This window comes from Callorhinus ursinus, unplaced genomic scaffold (genome assembly GCF_003265705.2).
Source record: "Callorhinus ursinus isolate GAN/ISIS: 27379988/994484 unplaced genomic scaffold, GSC_fseal_2.0 scaffold11, whole genome shotgun sequence".
NCBI classification, from domain to species: domain Eukaryota; kingdom Metazoa; phylum Chordata; class Mammalia; order Carnivora; family Otariidae; genus Callorhinus; species Callorhinus ursinus.
The window spans coordinates 7,396,097-7,413,450 of NW_027397073.1; the positions used below are offsets into that span (position 1 = coordinate 7,396,097).

General features: G+C 36.7%; 1 protein-coding gene and 1 long non-coding RNA gene across 3 annotated transcripts in view; one reads left to right on the top strand and one right to left on the bottom strand.

Moving 5' to 3' along the window:
• Positions 1–11,046, top strand: part of LOC141373659 (uncharacterized) — a 36,264-nt gene extending 25,218 nt beyond the window's left edge. Inside the window, exon 2 of the long non-coding RNA XR_012379901.1 lies at positions 10,530–11,046. This is a non-coding gene — a long non-coding RNA (uncharacterized lncRNA). The remainder of the gene's footprint in view (positions 1–10,529) is intronic.
• The window catches only part of DOK6 (docking protein 6), a 368,967-nt gene that overhangs the window by 298,292 nt on the left and 53,321 nt on the right, over positions 1–17,354 (bottom strand). The gene's annotated exons all lie outside the window — the stretch shown is intronic.

The following is a 17,354-nucleotide window of genomic DNA, read 5'->3' on the forward strand; positions in this document are numbered from 1 at the left end:
CATATTTTTTTTGAATAGGCCATTAAAGAATATTCACTTTCAACTATATAAATACATTTTTATATTTGAATATTATTCATTATATCCTCTTTCCATTTATAATACTCATTGGATGCAAAATATTTACTAGTGTGTCTAGTACATACCTTTCTCAAGGTATAGAAATATAATAGCAAACACTAAAATAAGCACTAACCAGAAGCTAAGATCAGATAAATATCAAGCACAAGTTTCAATATTAAACTACTGATATACTTTCTTTATGTTAATTTCATGAAAACTTGTGTTTGTGCGGAAAGAGTTGGCGTAAATACGTTTTAAGCAATTTGATGTCATCCCCTTGCTCATGGTGCAATAGATAAAGTAGGGTAGTTTGGATAGTTTCCATTAAGACACAGAGACTTAAACTTAATAATCTTTCGACCTCCTATATTTCTGAAAGACTTTTTGGGGGGAGTACCTACTTATCCAGCTCCTTAGATGAAATGACAGTTCTCTGTATTACACTTACCCCATTAACTCTCAGAGTAGACAGGTGACTATCACCTAGATTGGTAATTAGCTTAATATTTGACATGGAAACCTATTGTATTGTAATTTTCCATTGTGAACGCATGTGGAAGATATGACTAAAGATGCTATTATAAAAAATTATCTGAATCACTGAGAACCTTTAGTAGTTCTTTAGTTTTCAAAAGGTCTTTCTCTTGAAACAATGTTTTAGACATGTGAATACAGCATTTCTTCCATTGTTCTGGAAGAATAATGACTTTATTATTCACTCTTTTTTCTGTCTTGAATAACAGAAACGTTGTTTTAAAAAATGTTATTTGATACAAAATGACATTTGTCAAATGATATTTTAAATTTTTTTTGGTAATTGGAATTAAAATGTTATATTCTTTGTTAAAGTGGTAACATTTTTATTCGGACAGAGATAATATATTAACCAAGAGAAAATGAATTCTCATTTTTTAAAGGTACCATATAGATTGAACTGAAAAACAAATAGTGTGTCATTTTAAGACACAGTCTAACAATTTTACTATTTTAAAGTCTATGATTCTAAGTATTGTTGCCCTCTTCAAACTTAAAATGAAGGAAAATTCAACATACTTATATTTATCAGAAAAGGAGAATACACTGGGCCATGGGAAAGGGGACTTTTTCAGTTTAGGTATTCTCAGCACTTTCTGACTACTCATTTTCTCCCCAGTTGATTGCAAGTAGATTGATGCTTCCCCAAAACACTGAAACTTCCCTGGCACAGATTAACAACAGGCTCCACACTGAAAATTCCAATGGTCAATTTTGTCTTCAGCTCCCTGGGTCTCCACTGAGAACTGGGAATCCTTTGCCTATGCACAACTTTAGTTTCTTTGCAGAAGATAATTACCTCTGCTTTCATGTTGGAGGTCCCTATAACCATGCTTTCAGGTTAAATAAAAGAATATCTTAGATCAAAATCTCTCCCACACATAGCAATTTATTATACAGATATTTTTAGCAAGCATACACACACAAAACTCATACAAATTATTTTGCAGATTCAAGAGAATTCCAGCAATCCAGAAACTTTAGTTTGCTTGAATGGTACACTTAAGAAAAAGGTGACAATATGCTCTGGTCTAGATTTAGTTAAGACTAACTAGCAAGCCAAATCCTTGAAATTCACAGCTAGACACAGGGCAATTTTAGAGATCAATTCATGAGTTCAACCCACAACACTGCATACATCCAAACCATCTATCTTCTTATACTGTATAAAGGAGTACCTTTAAAATATTTTAGCCAGTCTAACATCTCTTGAAAACCACTACATTCACTAATGAAACTAATTTATAATATTATTAATAGGACTTTATAAAGTCTATATTTGACTGATAAATGGCCAGGTCAACCACATGTAGCTGCTGTCTTCAGAGTGTGGGATTCATCTTTCCATAGTAAATAATGTGGAATTTGAGGCTGTGATAGGACCACTGTTCCACTCCTAAGGTTGTAGATTAAAGTAACCACTGCAGAGTATCACATGTCAGTGCTTTAGCATTTTGTAGTAAATTACAGATACTGTAACAGCCTCTCCTTTACATTTGACACTGCTAATCATTTACTTCTTGAAACTCTAACCCAGTAGAATCCTTGAATACACCCTCTTCTGAGAATCTTTGTATTTCTTTGCTATTTTATCTCTGTCTTTCTGAATTACTTCTCCGTTCTCAATTTTTTTTTTTTAAGTTTTAAACAGAGAGAGAGAGAGAGAGAGAGAGAGCACAAGCAGGGGGAGGGGCAGGCAGAGGGAGAAGGAGAAGCAGGCTCCCGGCTGAGGACCCTGGGATCATGACCTGAGCCAAAGGCAGACACTTAACCAACTGAGCCACCCAGGTGCCCCATTCTCAACTTTTTAAATGCTAGTGACTCATTCATTCTGCCCCTGGCCCACAGTTTTCCTCTCAATAATCTTTCCTTGGATTATCTCCTCCCCTCATAGTTTTCTTGGGTTGAGTCCCGAGCCTTCATTTGCTGGATATATTCCACTAAATTTCCCAAAGGCATTCAAATTCAACATCTTGCTCATGCAATAATCTTCTCTCACCAAAACAGTTATGACAAATGACAATGCTATGACTTCAAAGAAATTAGCCAATAACACAGCTTTTCTTTTTTAAGATTTTATTTATTTATTTGACAGAGAGAGAGAGACAGCAAGAGAGGGAACAAAATAGGGGGAGTGGGAGAGGGAGAAGCAGGCTTCCAGCTGAGCAGGGAGCCCGATGTGGGGCTTGATCCCAGGACCCTGGGATCATGACCTGAGCCGAAGGCAGATGCTTAACAACTGAGCCACCCAGGCGCCCCATAATACAGCTTTTTACTTAGTACTTTACCAATCCAACGTAAGCACAACCTACCACTAGAAAAGTTAATCTAATGACATTAATTTTAGTAAAACAAACTATTTTAACACTAAACAGAAGCAACTGTTTCTGAATAATAGCTCTCTTGGTTCTTGTGACGATATCAAAGGAAAAATGTTATTCCATTGTTTTAGACAATTGTTCCAAATCTCCTATTTCTCATTCCCCCACAATAAATACAATGGGGGATTTGATTATATTAACAATGAACTCAGAGTTTCATAAATTTGTATTTATTAAAGTCTGGATTGCAGTTCTAATATTCTAACATTTATAAAAATATATTTTAAGAATCCAATATAAGTCTAAAATATCCTGTGTTTCAGTGGGGAATTTTTAAAATTAGTTATAACATCAATTGACATAAATTTCTCTTTCATCTTATGATAATGTGCATGCTTACAAACGTGTTAGAAAATCTAAAGAGGTATTATGTGCCCTAACTGTAATTAGGAATTTACAGCAAATTGTTACATATGAATTCTGCAAATTCAAGGGATGGCTATTAAACTACCATACATTTGACACACAGGTGCATGGAAATCCAAGATTATATCGTGAGTAAGGACTCGCAGGTGGTACCACTCCTTGAGAGAAAACAGTGTTGACTTGGTCTTGACAGGGATGCTGAGATTATACCCTTAGGTGGAAAATAATATGAGGATATTACATTCTGATATGTTGTACTTGTTTCCACCATAATATACATTTTTGAAAATTGCAAGTTTTTCTTCTAAACTTGACTATCATCTAGTGAAGAGTTTTCACAGATTAGATCACTAACCAGGTAAATCAGTAGAGTAACATTAACATGAAATATACATTTTTCAAGATCACTTGATAATGATAAATTTGAAGATCCTCAAACTCTACTGTGAAATTAGTTCTAAAAAATAGAGAGGAACAAGTCCAAAGTATTAAATTCTGTTACTAGTAAATATGACACTTTGAATATTATATAAAAGTGCTATTAACCACAATTATTTCAACTTCTTTTTTTCATCTTGGTTGAATATCTCATTTTTTAAAGCTGTTTTTCTCTCTTGAGGATCTTTACCATAAAAATACAGGGAATGCAACGCTCTCGCACATTTAACACACACCCTGCAAGCCAGAAGTTTGATAACATTTCAAATTTTACAAACTAATTCCAAAGCACATGCATTAAAATAATCACATAACATGTCTTGAAGGTGGTCAGTAAATTTATGAACAAGGTGGTTTCCCATTACACAGGCTTTAAATATTAAGTTATATTTTATTAAACTTGTCAAACTATATTTGCTAAAATTAATTTACATTATTTACATTCCAGAGTGGTGTAAGATTTACATATTATTAATAAAAGTGAACTCATCTATCAATATAACTGTATCTGTCTTAAAAATTAATTGGTGCTAATATTATCCACTATCATATTTTATGTTTAGTTAAATTACTGAACTCTCGGCAATTTATTCATCCAATAAATATGTATTAAGTTTCCTTCTATGTATCAAGCACTGTCTTGGGTGTGGGGGTAACAAGCAGTAAACAGAGAAGACGGAGTTCTTGCTCTCTTCTAAAGTATATTCTAGAGGAGGTATTCATCAGGTAGTGATTATCTATGAGGACACATAAGGCATCTACTTCTACCTGGGCCAAGTGGCCATTCTTCTGTTCAAATCTGGTTAAAAGCATGGACTGTGTCACACACCCAGTGATCCATCCAAAACCAAGGACTGCAGCCTAAATTCCAAATACCAGAGACTGAAATCTTCAGCCTGGCCTACGGGAACACCTCGATCTTTGAACCTTTATTGTGTTGTTTTGTACAGGGCATTCTCTGTACAAATATGTTGTGGTTATAAAAGAATTAGCAGAACAGCTTACATTTGTACTTATTTTCTATTCCATACTTCTACCCCATGTTTTTTCCCCTCAAAATCCATTCCTTTCAAAATAAATCTGTTGGAGAAGTGAAAAAAAAAAAAGCTGAGAGGCAGTAAAATGGATCTACATCATGCATTTGACAAAACCGATCATTATCAACAGGTTGCTGCTCACGTTTTAACAATTATCCTTGGCTGCTTTGTCCAGTGCAGTGGCTCTCAAATTTTAAAAATGTGTTAAAATCACCTAGAGTGCTAACTGAAAAACAGATTTTAGTACCTCTCTGCAGTTTCTGATTCAGTAGGTCTGGGTGGCGTTGGAAATCTTCATGTCTAAAAACTTCTCATTGGGATGCTAATGCTGTTGTTCTGGCATCATTATTGCTCTTGGCTTTAAGGAAGTAACATGCCTCACAATATATTCCATTGTGTATGATATCCATAAGCTTAAAAACAAAATCAATAGTTGTATGTCACCAGACTCTCATGTAAAGTATATTGTGATTTTTATAGTTCCTATTGCGTATTTTCAATAAAGGAAATGCATTATTCTTTATACATGGTGTATTTTTCTCCAAATAAGAAAATTAGAATCAGATGCACACCATTCCTCTCTTCAGTTTTCTACCTGCCGGTGGCGTATGTTTATCTCTGCAAAAAAAGATAGGTCTGGGAATGAACACTTTCTAACAATATAGCCATAATCAATCTATCTGAGCTCTCAATTTGGAGATGCCCATTCTTAATATTTTCTTGGTTCTCTGTGTCCTGATTGCTATTTACTGAGTGGTAATTTCTAGCCAGTTGGCAAAAAAAAAGATGATTTATATATTTAGATAGCCTGGTTAAATTTCTGAATCATGCTTGAGCAACCTATTCTATAAAAACTCAAACTCAAACTTAACAGACACAATAAAAAACCTCCAAGTCCAAAGTCTTTTTTTTTTTTAAGATTTTATTTATTTATTTGACACAGAGAGAGAGAGAGATAGCGAGAGAGGGAACACAAGCAGGGGAAGTGGGAGAGGGAGAAGCAGGCTTCCCACAGAGCAGGGAGCCAGATGTGGGGCTTGATCCCAGGACCCAGGGATCATGACCTGAGCCGAAGGCAGACACTTAACAACTGAGTCACCCAGGCGCCCTCCAAGTCCAAAGTCTTGTGCAAAATAATAATCTGCTAAATGACTGTGATTTAGAAAATCCTCAGTCATGGCTAAAATTAATATTTAAGCACAAATTCTTAGTTTTTCTTTAAAAAGTGCACTGATAACAAAACATTTTGCCAATTCATAATTATATCATACAAAGGACATATAACAATGTGCTCACTGACATGAGTTTCAGAATCTCAACTTTAACCCTATGTAGTTTTACTGAATTTTTAGAAAACACTTTCTATGCCTACAGCTATTTTTTTCAAGAAGAATTTAATACCACATAAAAAAAAACCTACTCTATAATGGATTTGTTAGGTTAGGAAATGATGAGAAATATAGTTCTTCCATAGTTGGCTTTCCTTCTGCTGTAAAGGGCATTTGAACCAATCAAGAGAGCAAAGTACAAAAATTACGCATTTTCTCTAGAAATCAGTCAAGAGAAATATTTACTAATGATCTCAATAAGCTCCATAGATGTTCTGAACTGATAACATTCTTTAGCTAGTCTAAATAATTTCCATTTCATTGTGTTTATAGTTTCTATTACGAGCTAACATTTACTGAGTGCTTAGTGTATGCCATGACTTGGTGAATATAATTTATGTTAACCAATTAAATGGTATTTATGAATTGATAAATTGTTTCACTTCCTAGTTGAGTTTTTCTAACAAACCATTCCCTGTTTTCTTCAAACCTTAAAATTGTGATTCCTTTCACTCATATTAGCAATGCCGACAATGAATTAATAGCAAACCCATTTTCACTTCCAAAACTCCCTGAATCACCTTTCTCCTCAGAATTCTATCCATCCTTCCTTCACTCCACTTCTGCCTTGAAGGAGAAATATTCGGCGTTCTTGTCAAAAATGTTCACTCCAGGTCTTGTTTCATCTAACTTTCTGGATTCTTCAGTCACATTTTCTCTTGATTGGCTGTTTCCAATCTGCCTACAGAATGTAACAAGTTTTCTTATCCCTCCTCAAAACTACCCTCTGATCCTCTTTCACCTTCAAATTCCATCCTATCTCATTTTTAATGTTGCTAAATTTCAGGATAAAGGAATCTACCCCAGCTGTTTCCACTCACTTTTAACTCTCCTTAGCCCTTCTTCATCCCACCATCCTGATCATTCTGCTCTCCATCACGTCCAGTCCGCTGATCTCGTGATTTCCAAACCCCATGATCTTCATACTCCACTGAATCTCTCAAAAACTGGCACTATGGACAAGTACTCGCTCCTACTCAACTTTTATTAGTGACCATTAGTGAGTTAAATTAAATTTTGTGTTTTACAGAAGAAAATTTTAGTCATTTTTGTCACAGATGGGCTGTGGCATAAGTTTATACTTAATCACCAACAATTAAGAATAGCCAGTTAATTATAACTAAAGAATAATATAAAATGTGCTGACTACATTTTCAGCCACATGAATTTTTGTTGGTTGTGTTTCTATGCTGCAAGCCTAAACATAAATTCCCTAGCTTCAGACATATCCAAACATCTGCCTATTAAATAATAACACCCAAGAAAACTGTGTTATCAATTAGGATTTTGCTGCTTATCTCTTGAGAACAGAAGTGGGATGCTACAGCCCGATGATTGTGGATCATGAGAGCTGGTTGTTAAGTTCTTAGGGATTTTGTCAAATTCCTATATCAGTTAAAACACTGAAAGCTCGAAATTGGTCATGGTAAAAGTATTGGTGTTCTGGCTTTCAGAAAAAAAAAAAGAGCCCAGATTTGTAGCATTTGTCAATTTATATGGTGTAAATACTTCCACCACCATGGCTGATTTCAAGCAACGGAGGTCAAGTACTTAGAGCAGGCAGTTAGGTTACAACAGGAAACCAGAAGGTCAGTAAAAGGAAGTCATGGCCAGCTATTGGGAAAGTCAGAGGTCTGTCCTGGCAGCACTCCACAAGAAGCCGGATCAAACCAGACACCCCAAGACGGTGGGTGCCATGACAGGAAACCCCTGGCCAAATTAGGAAGAAAAAGCGAGAAATCCTGTTTCCTACCCCAAGTAGTGAATATTCCGCCCATAGTTAAAAACTGTCAATAAAAGAATCCCAGCCCCCAGGGTGCAGAGCTCTCTCCGCCTCCTGAGCTCACCCACTCTCCTATGTCAAGAGTATACTTTTCTCTTTAATATAGAAATAATCTCTTTCCTACTTGTATTACTCATCCACTGTGCTACGTGTCTTCCCTAGCATCCTTCTTGTGACAAAACGAAGAATGTTAGTTGGCTTGTTCAGGTCTGGTTAGGTTGAAGGCCCAAGGCCTAGGGATTCCCCAATTCACCTGCCAAGAGTCACTGAAAGTTCACAGGACCATGGAGGTAGGTGGGGCTGATCTTCCCTCCCTTGCCCATAGTTGGTTGAGCATCGTGTTACATGAGCATCATGTTGCTGAGCTTTACCTATCCCTTATGTGAGCAAGATGAGAATGAGCTGATGGACCCTCAGTATCCGTATTGACTTATTTCTACAGAGTCTGAGAAGCTTTCTGAAAATGATTTTGAAAACGTGGGATCCAGAACTATGTAAATATTTAAGCATCCACGTGGGGGTGGTCGGTGCACTAACAACCAAACAACGAAAGGCATTGTAATGATTTTAGACATAAACTGACCTAATGAACTTGTGAGTTCAGTGGTGGTTCTTCATGGAACCACTTTCAATGTGCTCACCTTGGCAGTCTGTGTTCTGTTTAATAGAAAAGTTCTATGTGTACAAAACTTAAAAAGCTTTAGCACCTTGGACCCCATGGGCCCCATGGATAAGTGTTAAACAAAGACCCAGGCCCAATTCCCTACTCCTTTTGCTATATAGATCACTCAGCAGCAGTGTGACTGCAATGGTGCAGGTGGCAGTGACAATGGCATTAAGGGAGGTCACACAGGAGAAGAGCATAAGTGAATCATAACCAGGAAGACTGACACAGGAACACTGAGACCTAGATGTCTTGGAGGCATTGGTGGTGGGGTCAGTGGCTTAAGGAGAGGAAGCAGAAACATGGTGATAGGGACTGAGCGTGCACCTCCAACAATTGATTTGAAAGCTCTAATTCCCAGTGAGATGGTATTTGGAGATGGGACACTTGGGAGGGAATTAAGATTAGATGAGATCATGAGGGTGGGGCTCTCATGATGGGATTAGTGCTCTTTTAAGACAAAACACCAGAGAGCTCAGTTTCCTCTCTCTCCCCTGCACATGAAGAAGTCAGGTGAACACAGGAAGATGGCAGCACCTACAGCCAATGTAAAAGGCCTCAGGATGAAACCTGCCTTGCTAGCACAGTGGTGTTGGACTTGCCAGCCACCATAACTATAAGAAATAAATTTATGTTGTGGAAGCCACCCAGTCTGTGGTGTTCAGTATGGCAGCCCAAGCTGACTAAGACACAGGGGCTCTACATGAGTAGAACATGAGGCTGCTTCTGGACCTAAGGGAACAGAGAGTATGCCTGAACCAGAAGGAGTTTTGGTTAAAGCATTTGGAGAATAGCCTAGGGGATGGGAAGCACTGGTCAGGAGGTTCTACTGGGCTGGTTTCATTAGAGCAGGCAATACTTCTTGCCTACACAGGCAACAGGCCCCTAAGGTGAGTTAAGGCAACACCTTGGCTAGTGACTCAAGAAATGGATGGGACAGGTAAATGCTTCCTGAAACCCTCTGACTTGCCAAGCAGGGCAGAGACCTGTAAAGTGGGGAGAGGCTGAGATTTCCTCACTCTACCGTTGATAAAGTTCTAGAGGCCAAGGGCCATTCCAGCTAATGAGATAGAAATCCTGTTACCTACTTCTCAAGGTTTCCTTCCTGACTCCATCCATACAAAAGTTCTCTTGAATAAGTCCTACAAACATTTCTTGATGTTCCCCAGCAGAAGAGGTAAATATCTAAAATCAATACAAGTCAGGAATCATACTCTGCAAAATAACCCTCTACTTATTATTGCAACTCAAATCTTTCTATCAATGAGATATCCTGTTTTGTCTGCTCTACATTTGTTTTTCATCCCAGACATAACATTTAAAAACCAACAGAGGATCAGTAAATATTTACAGACCAGGCATATTTTAATAAAGAGAACATATATTAATAAGGAAATCTTAAATAGGTTTAGGTGATATTGGTATGTTTACATGAGCTTAAAATGTTTGAAGTCTGTAATGAGACAGATGACTATATCCAAAATAGTTTGATGACTTCTTTTTATTAGGGAGAGCTGTCTATACTAAAGGAAATGTCTATGCCAAAATTCTTCCTAGAAAACCTGTTCTCACAATTTCCTACTAATGTGCATTTCATTCTAGAGTCCCTTAGACCTAAATATCATCTCTCCTCAAACCGAGATGCATTTGAATGTTTTAATCCCATTTTCTAATCTTAATTTCAAACCTATTTCTAGAATGCCTGTATTTTTAATGATGAGCACACATTTCTTCAATGCTAGAGTGAGAAGTGTATATGGTAGTCAAGTTTCATTAAATGGTACTAATAGTTATTTGCTTCTTTGCTTCTCAGTAGATATGATTTGATATGCCATTCTGGAGAATTTCAATTTCTAAAATATTTGTTTTTTCCAGATTAAGAACTGTGGCAGATTTTATTTTATAATGTCGGTGACAGTAACATCCCCCATCCCATATGCTCTTCTGCAATGTGACCTTCTCTCCCATCAAGGCGAGAAATCTAATTCTTCACTTTGAATCTGGGCAGACCCTCAGACTGCTGTAATTAACAGCCTAGGACAGAACGAAGTGGTTCCAGTCCTAGGTACAGCAATTAACTGGCCTGAGAACCACTCCTGCTCCTGTAATTGAAAACCAGCTTGGATATGAAGGTGTGACTATACCAGGAACCTAGGCTGTGAGGAGCCCAAGTCACAGGGAGAAACCCTGGAAATTGAGCCCACACCAGGAGAACCCACCAAGAGATCAAGGAACCATGAGGACCCTTAATTGTGAGTGAAGAGACCAAACTTCTTAGAAATAGATCCTTCAGTCTCAGCCCCTCCAGCACATATCCCACTGATCAGGGACAAGCCACCCAGCAAAACCCTATCCAATCTTGGCAAAATTTGAATAAAATAAGATCACTGTTTCTAGCCTCTAAGTTGTGGAGTGATTTATGTCACCGTGATAAATAAGCAAAGCAAACATTAATGTCCTTGTTTTTGTTTCTAATAATTTTATGTTATTTGAGGTTATCTTAATTTTCAAAGGGCTGAATGATTTGTCTGGGCATGAAAAGCCTCCATGTGGGTGAATTTTCTAAGACATGTGGCCTAGCAGCTATATGCCCCTTTCTGAGTTTTCAAAAAGGTTGTCTGAGGCTCAAAGGAGCCCGGTAGGGTAAGCAAAGGCAGCAGGCAATTGCTTATTAGACAATATGCAGAAGAAAAACATTTAAAAATCTGAATATTTATTTTACCTTCTTATACACAATTTCCATTTATAATAATATATTTTGAGTTTATTTCTAAACATTTTTGAGGTTCAACGTATTCAATGCATACTTGGGAAAAATAAAAGAATTCTAATAGATATTGAATGTAGAAGAATTTTCCTCAAAGGCCAGAGGCAGTTTTATTTATCAATTGATTTTCATCCATCTTTAGACTTTTAATCTGCAGCTTATCTTAAATATTAAAGAATAGAAAATAATGTGTTTCACAAGGGAAATAAATGTCAAAAGCTCAAGCAATACAGTAATTTTTGTCAATGATTTGGACTACACTGTCAAATATTTACATAAACACAGTTTAATGAAAGTAAAAATCATGCATTTGGAATGAATGAAGTGGCATTTTCAAAAGGATCATTCTCTTTAAGAGCTTATCCAAGATCTATTATAGATACTTTAATGATATTTCATTATTTCAACTCTTTGATCCATGCTACTGAAAGGCATTTCCACATTTTTATAATTCCTATATTAACTATTATATTTTATATAATAAAATTTTACATTTTCCATATTCACTATGGTAATATATTACTATGAAATTGTTAAACTATCATAATTTATGTTTTAGTAATTAAGTATTGTCACCATTGATTTCATCATGAAAAATCCAACTCATATATACATATAAGTATATGACATTATAAATTAGCAAGCTTATTTTAAGACAAGGATTATATGATTAAAGTACTCAAACCTCAAGTAAACAAGAAGACATTTATCGTAAGTGGATTTAATTGCTAAGAATAGCCTTTCAAATATAGACATTCTTATATTCTGTTGAAATTTCAAAGAGGATATTGGTCAAGAATCTCAAATTCCATTTTTTTATACTACAGACCTTAAAATCAGTTTAGTGATAAATATGAAGTGGTTTTCTATAAAATAATCATTGGTTTTCAAGTGATTCCTCAAGAGCAGAATTTTTTTTTATTACACAACCTTCCTCATACTTGTAATGGATAAAACAGATGAAAATATCTCTTTTCTAGGGGATTGAGGCTGTGGATTGACCATAATCCTGCCCACTTGATCTCTCCCTTTCCTGCTGAGATCACTGCTGAAGCACTTTTTTAGACATTTAGGGTTCTAAGCACACCATTTGAAAACAACGGGATCAGTTAGTATCACTGATGAAAATCAATGTATTTCATGGAGTGAATGATGGGTTTAAGGAAAAAGTCATCTAAAAAAAGGCATCCATACTTGCCCACTGCCTGCAAGCAAGTCCCAGGGACACACACGGACCTAAGTACTAGGTGCCAAACATTTTTACGTTATAAAGTGTCCAATCCCCATCACCTCTCCTTTGACACGGGAGAAGTAGTTCACCAAGCGTTCCAGCTGCTCTCCATATTTCCTGGCCCCTGGCACTTAGAGGGGCCACATCATGACTAATTTAGTAACAGCAACTTATGTCACCTTCAACTCAGTTAGTGAAAAGCCCAGGCAAGAACTTGCAGTCTCTTAATATTCTGTGATAACAACCAAGAAGACAACTTCTTTCAGATGGCACATTCACAACATGGCGGCACTTTCATCAGCTGCCTCCCAGACAAACATAGGGAGCAGGACCCCTAATCAACCAGATTTTACGTTACATATGTGCTTCAATTCTTCACACAGAGGAATGATCTTCTCTCCTAATTACATTCTCTAATTATTTAACTACTTTTGACAATGTGTCATGTAGATTGATAATCAGCCATCTATCTAGTAGCACTTTTCAAGAATGTGCCTTACCTAATCATTTTTGGAGTCATTCTATTTCCTCCTCCAGGTGCTGCAGAAATTCTCTATTTTTTGATAGAAAATATTTATATATTGATATATATATGCGTGTATATATATATATATATATATATGTATATATATACACACACATGTTTTGACTACAGACCTTAATGGAAACTGGTCTTTTAAAATTTAAAAACCAGCTTTGAAAAATCATTCAACAAATATGTATTGAACAATTCCTGAAACATAGGAGGCGGTCATTAGATGTAAATTATTAAGTAATAGTGCTGGGGAGATAAACTTGGGCTTATGAACATGCATACATACATACATATATATAAAATAACATTTGTAATTATTTCATGCTAGAGGTCAAGAAAAAGAACAAGTCTGAGACTGTTCATGGGAATATTTCCCAAAATTATATTATTAGAATTATTTTTTCTTTTGTGGTAGAAAAGATTGAGGATGAAAATAATTATAATGATATCTTCTACGCCTAGGGAAAGATATGTTTTTGGTTTAAAATTTTCAGTAGAATCAGACTATGCTTTCTTGTCACCAGATCAGAAAAAGGTTCTCATTCCTAGAGCATTACCAATTCTATCTTCCTAAGAAGGATAAAGCAGATGAGCCAGTAACCAACTAGACCTTTCTTCACTCTTCTGAAGGATCTTAGTTTGTAAATGATGCCAAAGGCACAGACGTGGGGGAGGGATCAATAGAGGCTGCCAGGCAATGAAGGAATTAGACTATAAAGACATCTACTGCCCTATTTGCGCCACAGTCCCGACCCGTGGGACAGCATTAACCACGAAGCTCTACCTCTCCAACTGTCTGGGGAAAGCATTCTTTTTTTCTTTTTTCTTGCTTATCCATTAAGAAACTTTATAGAGTACATTAAAAATGAATCTCTTAAATACATACACGCACACTATAGAAACCCATTTTTTAAATGCAATTAAATTCAACAGATCAAAAATCACATCAAATCACTATAAAGCCTTCAAGCTTATTCTTACTTTTGGCCCTAGCTCATCTAGACTGGGAATCTGGATAGTCCCACTGGACATCATGTGCTAAATAGACGATTCAAACGGTCCCAAGTCAAATCTCAGAAGGATTTGTCAAGGATACGTGTGACATACAGCCAATCCTCATTATTCATGGATTCTGTATTTGTGAATTCATCTACTCATTAAGACCTTTTTTAAGCCCAAGATTAACTGGAGTCACCCAATGTGCTCATTTCCAGCTGAGGCCCTGCAAGGCAATGCTCCACCATCATGGTTCAGCTTTCTTCTTTATGGTCTACGTATTAGCCACATTTTCCACATTTTTGTGCTTTTTGCTGGTAGTTTCACTGGTTACAATGGCCCCAAGTGTAGTGCTGAAGGGCCGTCCAGTGCTCCTAAGTACAAGAAGGCTGTGATGTGTCTTAGGAAGGTGATATCCATGCTAGGTAAGCTTCACTCAACCGTAGGTTATAGGGATGTTGGTCCTGAGTTCAGTGTTAATGAATTGACAATATATATTAAAAAACAATGTCTTTAAATGGAAATACACTTCAAACACATGTATGTATTGATTGGTTGACAAAAATGTGACTAGAGGCTGGCAGGATCCAACTCTGTATTTCTAGGAGCAGTGGTTCCGCGTTAGCGAATACAATGTTCTTGGTGACCTCACAGAATATAATTACTACAAATAATGAGAATTAATTATAGATACAACTTTTTCCTCATGTAAGTGTGATAACATCATTTCTTTTCAAGTAATCTTAGAAACTGTTTTAAATTTGTATTTTAAAAATACATATCTTACGTGTTTAGTTTTTAATGGGTCAGGAAGAAACACAAATATTTTAAAATATATTATCCAATGATAGACAAAGCTTAAAATCCTTCTAGATTTGTCCATATTAATTCTTTGATTCATAGAACAAAAACGAAATACAGAAACCAAAAATGTCTGGAAGTATTTTAGGGCTTTTCTGTAAAAGAAAGATAGCTTCTAAATTTAGGCTTTGTTCCCGTCACCAAAAATAAATCAACCGAGTATATCTATGCATACTTATGAAGCTGCAACATTTATTTGGATTTCTTCTATAAAATAAATATTTCAGTTGCTTATAGCAGAGACTGAATTTTTTTTTATAAAAGCATACACATATGACACAGAAATCAGTTCATCAAAGTGTTTTACAAAAATACTATTTTAGCCAGTCCTAGTTTTCGGGACCTATTGGACATTTGACTTACCTTTTGAGTAAATTAAGCCAACAGCAATTCCATATATATTAAGGTCACAGGATGTCAGCAAAAAGCAGAAACCAAGAGGTTTCTCATATTGTAGATAAAGAAAACATTAGGATTAATTCTTAAATAGTTAAATACCCTTGTTTATTTGAAAAACAAAAAAGCTAAATATTTAATCAAGTAAGCAAACCCAATTTGGCAAGGAGATTATTGGACAGAAAAATTATTTTCAATTATAAGAAAGCAATCAACTTTGGAAAGGAAGTTCTATAACGAGTATGAGTAAAATGCGAAGGCCTGTATCTTTTTAACGTCTTTGTTTCCTAAATTTTCTTCAGTGAAGTATGAGTAAAGCCTATGTCCTGCTAAGGCATTATTTTCATTAAGCAACTCTATCCTCCACAAGTGGTGATCGGGATCTGGAGGGAAGAGTTTCCTGAGGTTTGAATGTCACGGGCAGTCACTGAGGAGAAAGGAGCTGTACCTCATGGTACAAAGTTTCACAAGACAAGGGCGGCCAACAGAAGCAAAGATCCGAAGAAATCAGCAGGAAAGTGACTGCTCCATAGTATGCTAAAATTCTATGTAAGAATGGAGGCCCTTTTCACCCAAACTGCCTGGGGTCCCTCCCAAGATTCCATTTTGTAAACAGGAGGCCCCTCAGATCAAGATGGCCTCAAGACTACTTGACTGCGCTGTATCATTAAAGGACAGCACTCAGCAAGTAGATGTTAAGAGGTTCTTTTAAATTATTCGTATTTCTTATGCAATTCTTTGTTTTCATCCTTTTTCATAATGTTCCTTACCTTCTAGAATAATTTTTAAAACAGAAAGATCCTAGCTAGCAGAGATATGCATATGCTAAGCCAACCAAAACTTTTCAAATGGATTCTTTTCATCCTGCTATGTTCCGTCCTTCTCATGTTTCCTGTGTGTCTGTCTTTGGCCGCGGGGAATGCTCTTCAGCCCAAGAGTGGGATCCTCCTCCCCATCATGTAACACGTACGCCTATGTACATGCAATGTATGTATGTATGCATGTATGTAATGGGTGTGTTGAATGCTCTCAATCCCAGGGCAAACAAACATACATGAATTTAATTTTTCTTCAATCTCTTCCCCCAAATGTGGTATATTAAAGTTTTTGTGTCCCATTCCACTTAGGGCACTTGGCTGGACCGCCAAATTTCAGATAAGTTTCAGTCATGAAAAGTTGAGTCCAGCACAGTTTAAAGTCTTCAGCTCACCTCTCCTCTCTCAAACATGAGCCTCCAGGGAAGTGAAGGAGGAGGGGCCACCTCCCGGGTGGAGGTGTGCTCTGGTGAGGGCTGGGCCCTCCCAGTGGTCTCCCACAGCCTCACCCCTCCAGTGCTGAACATCAGGAACATCAGCACTGGAGGGGTGAGGCTGTGGGAGAGTGTGTCTTTTAGAGAGCCCTGCAGGCTTTGCATCACAGTTCCCTCACCTGGGACCGTCTCTCCCCAAATCAAATTCCTGAAAATTACAAAACCTGCCCTAACATTATTGTCCCTCAGTCTATAATCCTGTGCCTCTTTTAAAATCCTTACACTGTATCATAACCTCAGTTACATCAAAGTCACATCTCCTTCCCCACTCGTGTTTCGTGTGAAAGACATTTCTCACCACAACAGAATGCTCTCAAACAGAACAATACAAAGTACTGTCCAGTCCAATACGAACATGTCTGAGGGCAAACGTCCAAAGAAAAAAGAGCCTTTGTTTACCTATGAAGCTGTTTGTTGAGCTCTTTAGTTACCTTGATGTCGTTTGCCTATTTATAAGCACTAATAGTTTACATCCCAGATTTTAAAGCAAAGCCTTTGAAGTTAAAGATCATATTTCTTTACCTCGATATGTGTATGTAGTATCATGCATTTGTAAATAAAACTGATAAATATATTTTAATTAACTCAGATTAGATGTATTACTA